Source organism: Amblyomma maculatum, chromosome 1 (assembly GCF_055883805.1).
Source record: "Amblyomma maculatum isolate TAMU_Amacu chromosome 1, ASM5588380v1, whole genome shotgun sequence".
NCBI lineage: Eukaryota > Metazoa > Arthropoda > Arachnida > Ixodida > Ixodidae > Amblyomma > Amblyomma maculatum.
The window spans coordinates 125,508,778-125,518,340 of record NC_139344.1 but is presented as its reverse complement, the minus strand read 5'-3'; the positions used below and the strand labels follow the sequence as shown (position 1 = coordinate 125,518,340).

At 46.6% G+C, this 9,563-nt stretch overlaps 1 pseudogene; it reads right to left on the bottom strand.

Annotated features, from left to right (window-relative positions):
- Nucleotides 1-3,911: 3,911 nt before the first annotated feature.
- Nucleotides 3,912-4,993, bottom strand: LOC146203864 (ELAV-like protein 1 pseudogene; annotated as a pseudogene).
- Nucleotides 4,994-9,563: the final 4,570 nt, after the last annotated feature.

The following is a 9,563-nucleotide window of genomic DNA, read 5'->3' as shown; positions in this document are numbered from 1 at the left end:
ATACTTATGGTCTTAAGTACAAATGTAGTCAGTGAGTCAGAAAAGCAGGTGCAAAAAATAAATCAGAAAGCTAACAGCCTCTAGAAGTTTTCACTGCCAATGGTCATTCTCGAGAAAACACTCGAAGAACTCCATTTTTTCCCCTCTTTTGCAGTCCATATCACCAAGTGAATGCGAACGTTTTTGCGTTTACTTAGAGGGTGTGGAACTTTCATCGTAGGAACACTCATTCTGTGAGCAGTTTAACTTGCCCACAGTGGCCTGCCGAATAATCACTGCGCACCAAGTTGGTAATTGTCAGAGATCAGCGACACTTAATTTTGAAGTTGCCACATTTGCATTTCCCTGGAAAGATATCTCACGCGTTCACTCAATATAAATTAATGCCTGCCTCAACAGCAAAAACAAGGGAACCCCACGGCATATGAAATAGATAACTTTACTCGCACTGTGAATGCACGATGTGTCTGTCGGCGCCTACTAGTCATATGCTCGGTCATTACGGTCCAAAGCAGCCTTATCTTGGGGTCTGTTGGGAATTAAAACATTCTCCATTCAGTTCTGGAGTGGTTGGTGCTATGCACCACACAACACCCAGACATTTTTGGATGTGCGTCCCGGCAGCTCCAAGAAAGAAGGCCACAAAGCTGCTGCTTGAAAGGGCATGAAAATGGCGGACGATGGAGCACTCGCCCTCCAAAAAAGTGCTTTCGCCCTATAGCTCAACGAGCACTAATCTGACCCCTACGGCGCGATATAAACTGTACCTAAAGATGTGAACGCATTGCAGCAGCCGCAAATCTCTAACCGAGAGCAGTATGATCCATTTATAAATTTCAGCACTTACCAGTGTTATAATTATTAGAATGTCTCTTCTGTACACACCAATGACCCTGTCAACTGCACAGTCTATCTGCACCAATCAACTGTGAACATCCGACTTGTTTTATGCATGCGCGCACAGTTCATACTTCCCAAACACGCATTAAGAGGACATTGAAATAAACACCAAGATATATTTTTCTGCGGTCTTTAGCTTGTTGCAGGACCTGAAACTTCATGGTCATATTAGCAAAAGGAGTTTCAATGTTATATTTGCATCAAAAGTTTACAATTCATGGCTTGCCACACACACAATACGAGACCTACGTTATAAACTTGTAATTACGTCACAGCGACAAGCCTTAAACGATTTACCCCACAACGAGAGCTCTGACCGCTCTATAGTTAAAATCGGAATGAAATAGTGACTGCAGTTTATAGTGTGTGGGCTATCATTGCAATTCGTGCCACCGTAATTTGATAACTACCTAGATATTCTAGCTCGGGCTCCAAATTTCACTGGCTAAGACAATAAATAAAGGAGATCAGGGACAAGTGAGCTTCGTTACATCTCAACGTATATGAAACGGTGGTCCGGTTTGGTTGTTTGGGGCTGAACATCACAATTTTAATCCGAATATGAGAGAGCCATACTGGAGGGCGCCAGACATTTGGATCATTTGGGGTTCTTTAATGTGCACTGTTGTGACCGGTCATGGTCCGCGCTTGCGCGCACTATTGTTCGCCTGTGGGCATGGTATTGATATGTGCTGTTGGTGCAAGGGCTCTAAGTGAGCCTGTTTCCATGAATCTTTTTGTGTGAGCATGCTTTGCTTTGTCGTGACCCTGCAACTGCCAAGTTGGCCCTGTCAAGGGAACATCAAGAAAGATACAAAGAAACGTCGCCCTGTGAGAAATAGCCGGAAGTGCTTTTGTTCAACTGTTCACCCTTCCCGTCGAGAGGCGCTATTGTCAAGTGAGGAATGCCTATTGCCCAAAGGAGACGATCGGAGTGACACGTCCGCTGACGTGCAGGAGAAGAAAGGAGCATGAGGATTACGGCCATTAGAGGATTTCCCGTGAATGCAGGAAAACGATGAAATTGTGGGAAAGGGACAATGCTGGGAGCAGTATTCGTGGCGCGCACGTTCACTTGGGTTTCTGAGAAGGAAATCCACTTGCCAGAACCAACAATGCGGATCTTTGCAGAAGAATCGAAATTTACCTCCTCGCCGTTCCCAACCTCTACCCGACAACAAGTGACCACGCCCGACGAAACAATAGTGGACCATGTCAGTGCATCAGACCATCAGTGCAGTGATGTAATCGATTGGTTGCCGATATCTGAGAGGTGTGCCCTGGAACTGATTCGTCAGCATCTTCAGAGAGGGGCTGGACATAGGGGGATTTAAGGACGTTGCAGAGCACGAAATGACGCTCTGAGCCCTGGGTAAGCGGCTCATCCAGACGCTTCTCACTATGAACTCTTAACGCTTGCCATTTTGCTGATATACCCTTTTTTCATGTAAATAAGTTTTCTCAAAGTGCCATTAAACCTGCTTATGTATATATTTTACCAATTTCGAAGATTCAATCCTTCATCATCCCGGAGTCTCTGCGCGCTACCAAGTGAAGGCCGGGTCAACTTAGTCCCAGTCCTTTATTGCTTTGTTCTCTCCCGCAGTACCTCGTCTTGAAAGCAGTCGGGCAGGGGGCCGTAACTGAAAGCAGCTGCGGTGGAACTGCCTTGATTCCCCTCATATCTCTGGCCCATTCCTGTGCGCAAAAGACCCCTCCTTGTGTCGAATGCGAGTGTCACCGGCGTGAATTGAAGGAGAGTTCCTTTCGAGAAATCGCGGCTAGGTTGGGACCAGATTCCACAGGTAAGCACGAAATACGTACACTCCTCCCGATATCTAAAAACTTGAGATCTTTCCTCTGAGTAATCAGAATAGGAATATACTGGGCAGACGGGAACAAACTCGTTCAAATTTCTTGCGTGCACTTCTGCCTCTTCTATTTATATGCTTCAATATGCATTTTATAAACTTTCGTTTTCCAATGCAGTGTATGATATTTGAAAGGTTTGAGCTTAAGTTCTTTTCCGACATATGTTTTACATTTATTTAGCTAATTGTAAATTGAACTATTCATCGCGTTGTTAGGCAGATTGGACTTGTTAAAATTTGCTTTAAGGCTTGTTTATTCGAAGCATTGAGTTCCTTTGCTGAAAAGGTCATACCGTGTACAGCGCACCTTAAAGGCATCCGCTCCGTTGGTGAGCCTCCGTTTCCCCGCCGTGTGGGCTGACTGGTCGCCGCGGACGCCGGCTGCCTTTGTTAGCTCCCCCGCGGCTTTCGCAGGTCCCGTCCGAAAGGAGTCGTTGGTGGTGGTCCATACATCGGCAGGTTCCCTTGCCGCAATGCCAAATATGGGCATGCGTAGAGTTTGGCCACTTGACACCGGCATGGCGCAGTCAGCAGTGTCCAGGAAATGTCACTGACCGGCGTCCGCAGCCTCGTGCACGCGCACGAGTCGTCACACTGCTCTGTGACAATACCGGCGCTGCCTTTCGGAAACCCCACACTCACCAGCGACCTAAATACAGATGCTGCTTACCCTACATCTGCACTGGGCCTTCCAGTGAACCTGGCACAGGTCACAACTTCAGCACCGGATTTCACTCAAACCTTTGTGCCTTATGAGCGCTTTTTTTTTACTAAATAAAGAAATATCGTTCACAATACTTATTTCTGGTTTGTCTTCAGTGAATCTTCCAATGAGTTGCAAAAACAGCTCTGTATATATGCGAATGCCTCCAAGCAACGGATTGGCAAGAAAATAGGAAACCATGCAATATATAAATCCGATACTAACATCACCTTACTAGCCAGTAAGTAGGATTGGCTTACAAATATTGCGGTGCCAATGAATTTGAGAGCATGAAACTATTTAGAAGCCATCGAAAAATCAGATGGAAATTATTACGATAGTCGACAAATAAGGCTGGGTTTCCAATATAGAACAGCCAAACAATATGAATTAATATAATTATCTGTTTGAAACTGGAAGTCCAGCATTGTGGGTAGGCCGGCTTTTTATTGGCTCAATATAGACATTTCATCTGTGTTATGTGCCATCTCTCTTGATAAACAAGCCTGCATAGAGGAACCCGTTGAGAGCCTCAATGGCCCGCACGCAGTCCTGGTAGTTGGCCATGGTCACAAAGCCAAATCCCTTGGAAAGCCCTGTGGCCGTGTCACGGATGATGTTCACCTCGGTCACAGTGCCGTATTTGGCAAAGTGTTGCAAGAGCGACTTCTCGTCTGTATCGGTCTCAATGTTGTAGACAAAAAGAACGCGCCCACCAGCATCAGCTGCAGTGGGAGCCGAAGCCATGCCACCCATTGGATACTGGTAGGAGCCAGTCAGTGGGTTGTACCGACAGCGACCCTGAGCACCACTCATGGGTCCAGCACCAGCACCTGGGGGTCCGATGAGCTGATCCTGGGTACCTCGGCCTCCGGGCGGACGTACCTTCTTGGAGTTGTCCACTGCAAACTTGACGAGGAGTGGCTCGGTGGCACCCGGCAGCGTTTGGCCCGTCAGCGCTGCCATGGCAGCTTCGGCGTTCTCCCGGAGATGGTACAACGCGAAAGCTACCCCCTTGTTAGTATCGCCCGAGTCCTCCTTGAGCACCCTGAACTGGATCAGCCGGCCAAAATCAGCAAACAGCTTCTCGGCCTGCTCTGCTGGAAAGTGCTTAGGGATGCCACGGATGTAAAGGTTGGCAGGTTTAATGGTCTCGCCGCCGGGCTGCGCGTATCCCACCGTGATCTTCTTGTTCTGTAGCTGCAAGCCGTTGAGTGTCTCAATGGCTCTCGCTGCATCGCCAGCTCCTTCGTAGTCGACAAAGCCAAAGCCATAGCTGTAACCCGTTGCCTTCTGGCGCACAATCTTGGACGACTTTATGGGACCGATGCTGGTGAAAAGGTTGCGGAACTCCTCGTCCGTCAGGCATTGGGGAAGGTAGTTGATGATCAGGTTGGTCTGGCTATTGCCACCGTCGGCTTCCATGGCTTCGTCTTCTTCCACTGTGCATGCTGGGTCAGGCCCTCACTGTTCGGGTTCGGTTTAGCTTGCTCCCGTCTTGCCAGGAGCTCACAGGACTGATGGCTAGGGTCGGGAGGAAGAAAAAAAAAGGCACTTCCTTCGAAGCACTGCAGCAGGCGTAATTCCGTTTCCTCAACGGTGGGGTCTCGCAACTTCTTTCTCCTCACTCGTTGCCTCTCAGCGGGTTAAACGGCGATTGTTACGGATAGGTGTCTCTGAACGCAACCTAAATGTAACATACACTCTCTGAAGGCAGAAAATGATTACGGTGAAGGTAATTGAATACAGTTACCATTGTTAAACTGTCTCCTCGGGACTCTGTTCACGGCTGGTTCTGTGGCTATTAAGAATAAAAAACACCACCACCACATCATCATCATCATCATCACCAGCCTGACTATACCCACTGCAGGGCGAAGGCCTCTCCCATATTTCTCCACTTAATCCGGTTCTGTGCTAGCTGCATCCACTTGACCCCTGCGAACTTCTTAATCTCATCCGCCCACCTAACTTTCTGCCACCCCCTGCTACGCTTTCCTTCTCTTGGAATCCAGTTTGTTACCCTAAGCAACCATCGGTTATCCTCTCTTCGCACTACATGTCCTGCCCATGTCCATTTCTTCTTCTTAATTTCCACTAGAATGTCGGTAACTTGAGTTATTTCTCTGACCCACTCTGCACGTTTCCTATCTCTTAATCTCTTATCTTAAAAACACCACATAGTTTAAGCTAAAGGGGAACACCCACCCAGTAATGATCTTGGTACGTTGCGTTTTAATAAACAATGCAGAAAAAGATGAACTTACAGGATTTGAACAGATGTTTCATTCGTACAGTGCTCAAGTAATTACTGTCAATCAATTGCGCCACGGAAGCTTTTTTTTTTCTTTATTTCCTGTTAATAATGAAGCAACGAGAATGGCAGGCTTTAAATGCGCTCTGATTCATTTTTACAATATTCCTGATGTCACTAGGTGACGCTGCTCAGAGAACCCTACCGTTGAGAGTACGGAATCACGCTTTCGACAGGTGGGTCAACCGGGCAGCGAGTCAGCGAACCGGCCAGAAAGACAGGAGGGCCCCCAACGCCAGCTGCAAGGAGCAGAAGCGATGGCGGTAAAAAACGACGGGTCCAAGCTGTTAAAAAAAAAATATACCCAGAAAAATAACAAACAAATATGAAGAAAAAAAAAACGGGTAAAACACTTTGGAAAGACAGAAATTACCAATCGAGATGGGAGAAACATGTGAAAAAATATTCTGAGCAGAGGAGGGCGTTGTTGAAGTACCGGCAGAAGGAAATGCTTGATCAAAACATTTCTGGCATGTCATTTTAGTCAAAGCTATTGTGATCACGTACCTTTAAAAGCTATGGATTACAGAGCTTTTAGACATGGCTTATTATTATAAAATAGGTCTTGAGGCACGTTATTTGCTAAACCACACATGTAGAATGTCCATGGCAACTAGGCCACAGGAACCTATGTGTGATCAAGGGCAGGAAAACAAAAAAATCTACAGATTCTTGTGGAACAATATTCTGTTGAAGAACTCAGGGCCGCTCTCCACATTGTTATGGAGAGAGAGAAAAAAAAAGGTCTCTTTACTATGCATTATTATATTGGATCTTCTTCTTTCACGAGTACATACCACCGCCATCATCCCGCGGCGCCGCCTGGCCTGTGGCACGCGCCTAGGTTCGCCATCAGAATAAACGCCAGGCACTCCGTTTCGATCGAGGCGTAACGGAGTGGTGTCCGTGTGCTGCGCGATGTCAGTGAACATTAAAGAGCCCCGTGTCACCAAATGTTCGGAGTCTTTCACTACAGACGTGGCAGGTGTGGATCACTTGGTCTATTGTTTCTTGGTCCTCCTCCCGTCAAAGCAGAAAACGTTTGAGAACTGTTCCCCTGCAGCTGCATTCGTTATCAGGACCATTTGGAATGTCAGTCCTATTTTGAAAAAGGCGTGCCAGTCATCGGACCACCTTTAAGTGCTGACTAATCATCTACCCTGCATTGTAGTTTTTCCTGCCTGGTGCCGCTTTTTATTTTCTTTTTCAGGTCACAGGATGAGTGGTTCCACGTTCAGAATACATACCGAAGGAGCATTCTTTCGCTGTTCGCGCTGCATCTTTCTCGCCACCCTCCCATCTCCCCCCTTCCTAGCATTTCTTTGCCGGAAGCAAAAACGTATTTAAACCCCGACACTGATGATCGCGCTGTCCAGACGAAGACAAGTTCACTTGGCGAAACATTGGCTCGGCTTGCGAACTGAGGCTCCCCCTCTACCCTTGTTCAGTGATCTTTCAAAATCGCCCTATGTTAATTCGGTACTTTAAAAGGAAATTCAATTTGCGTTGCTGCTTTCATTCTTGCGCAGTACGATACCAGGTGTTCGACAAAGTGACGGCCCTATAACGACTGCCGATGCCACTCTGATGCAAACCATCGATTGGATAATTCAGCTTGGAATATTCTTTCATCGCAAAGTACTCGAAGACCGGGCAGCCGACCACAAGCGCTAAATGACCGATTTGCACAGCCTAACGCGCACACTTCTTACTGGGACCGGGGCTGCGTGAAGGTCTAGGTGGTTCGGATCCGTTTGCCTGTGACACTTTCCGAACGAAAAAATTCATAAAACGTTTCGCGAAAACAAACCAAACATAAAGGGCAAACAAAAACTGGTACATAAAGCCAAGCGGCAGACCCTAACCTAATCCCGCGTCAGAAACTACTAGCTGACCGACGCAGTGCACCGTAACTGCTAGCCGGCAGGTTTGCAACTCGGCAGATATAGGATAAGCGAACCACTTCTTTTTGAGCCTTTTTCTTAAGATTTATCTTCTTCTGCACTCTAAATATTACCTCTCGAAAAACATTCTACACCCGCCAGGTGGCTTTCCGCTGTCTCGCATCGAGCTCCGGGAGAAAAATAATAATAATAATAATAATAAAAAAACAGTGCACAATGCTTGAACCCTCGCCTGGTTTGCTTGGTTATGGTTTGTTACGTTTTTGTGTACAGCCAGGTGCAGAGCAGTAGTTGGACCCTCTATACGAATATAAATGCGAACTAGCGCGTTGATAACCCTGTACTACCTTATAGAGCGGTTTCTGGAGTCCGCCAAAATGATGGAAACTCGCGCTGTTAACGCTGAGTCTTTGAAACGGCAAACATTCCTTCCTTCTACCAGTGCTATTTAGCCCTTAAGTGCCCGTTTGCTTGCCCTGTTCACAGATTAGTTTGTAAGGCTTCCTTAACACAGTTGCCGTAACATTTTATTTCATCACTGTTCGTTGCTCCTAATAGAATACCTATACAGACTCCCCAAAAGACAGATGAGAGCAGTTTTGATTGAGACTTTATTTCCTGTACGGAAGTATCGGTTCTAGGTAGCAGTGTGGTTTGGTTTGTGGTTTGTGGGGTTTAACGTCCCAAAACGACTCAGGCTATGAGAGACGCAGTAGTGGAGGACTTCGGAAATTTCGACCACCTGGTGTTCTCTAACCTGCACTGACATCGCACAATACACGGGCGCCTTGTCTTTCGCCTCAACCGAAAAGCGACCGCTCAGGCTGGGATTCGATCCCGCATACTTTGGAACAATGGTCGAGCACCGTAACCCCTGCGCCTCCCCGGCGGGAGATAGCAGTGTATGCGAACGAAATAGTTGCGCGTTCAGTTGGCCGCAAAACCTTTTTGAAGCTTTACGCACCTAGCGAAACGCGCCTTCGAGGAAAGAGGACCTTTTGACCGTGGTCAGTGAGCTGCCCCTGTGCCAGTAGCCAGAGACTATTTATTATTGTTTTGTGTTTTGACCTGATTCAGTGTTATTTTCTTCAACGGACTGTCAGAAAGGTTATTGAAATAACCCCGTATACTCTAAGATGATTTCTTACGAGGTAAGGTTCTAAGGTTTAATTTGACTTTTTTTTGCGTTTGTTTGAGTGTATAGCCTATGACAGAGCCGCATGGTATATCCCACTCAAAGCCGCCACGCTTATCGAAGTCTTTGTTCAGAGCACAGTGTTGCAATGATGCGTGGCGTGTATGCGCTGCGCAAGATAAGCCCCATATATGGCTGCCATTGCTTGCTGCATGTATGCGTCTGCCAAAATATTGAAGTGTGCTCAGACTGAGGGTAGGATGATGAGAGTATTTATGACAAGTTCGCGGAATGCGGCCTGGTTAAACAAGGCTAGATGCCAGTGGATGCTGTATTTATAAGCAGTAAAGAAATAAACAGCTAGGAGTGGCGTAATAGTTAACCCACTTGGGTGGGGCATCGCCAGACAGTGGTTCGAATCATGTGATGTGCAGCTGTAAATCTGGTTTCATTTTTTTTTTATTCTGCAAATATATGCCCGCGGTATTTTAGAGCTTTGATCTTTTTCAAACCTTTTTTTTTCTCCCAGATCAAGCAGGACGACCGAATAATATTACAGGGCCAGCCTCTATGACAGCTCCGTCGTATTGCATGCAGGTCCATTCTGTACAGTAAGCCGGTATACTAAATTTTGTAAGAAAGTTCTTATCAGATTTTTTAAGATGAAGGCGCTTGTCGACGAATCAATTTCTTCCAACGAAAACTTCTAATTCCTCGGCTGCTCTGCACTTGCAAA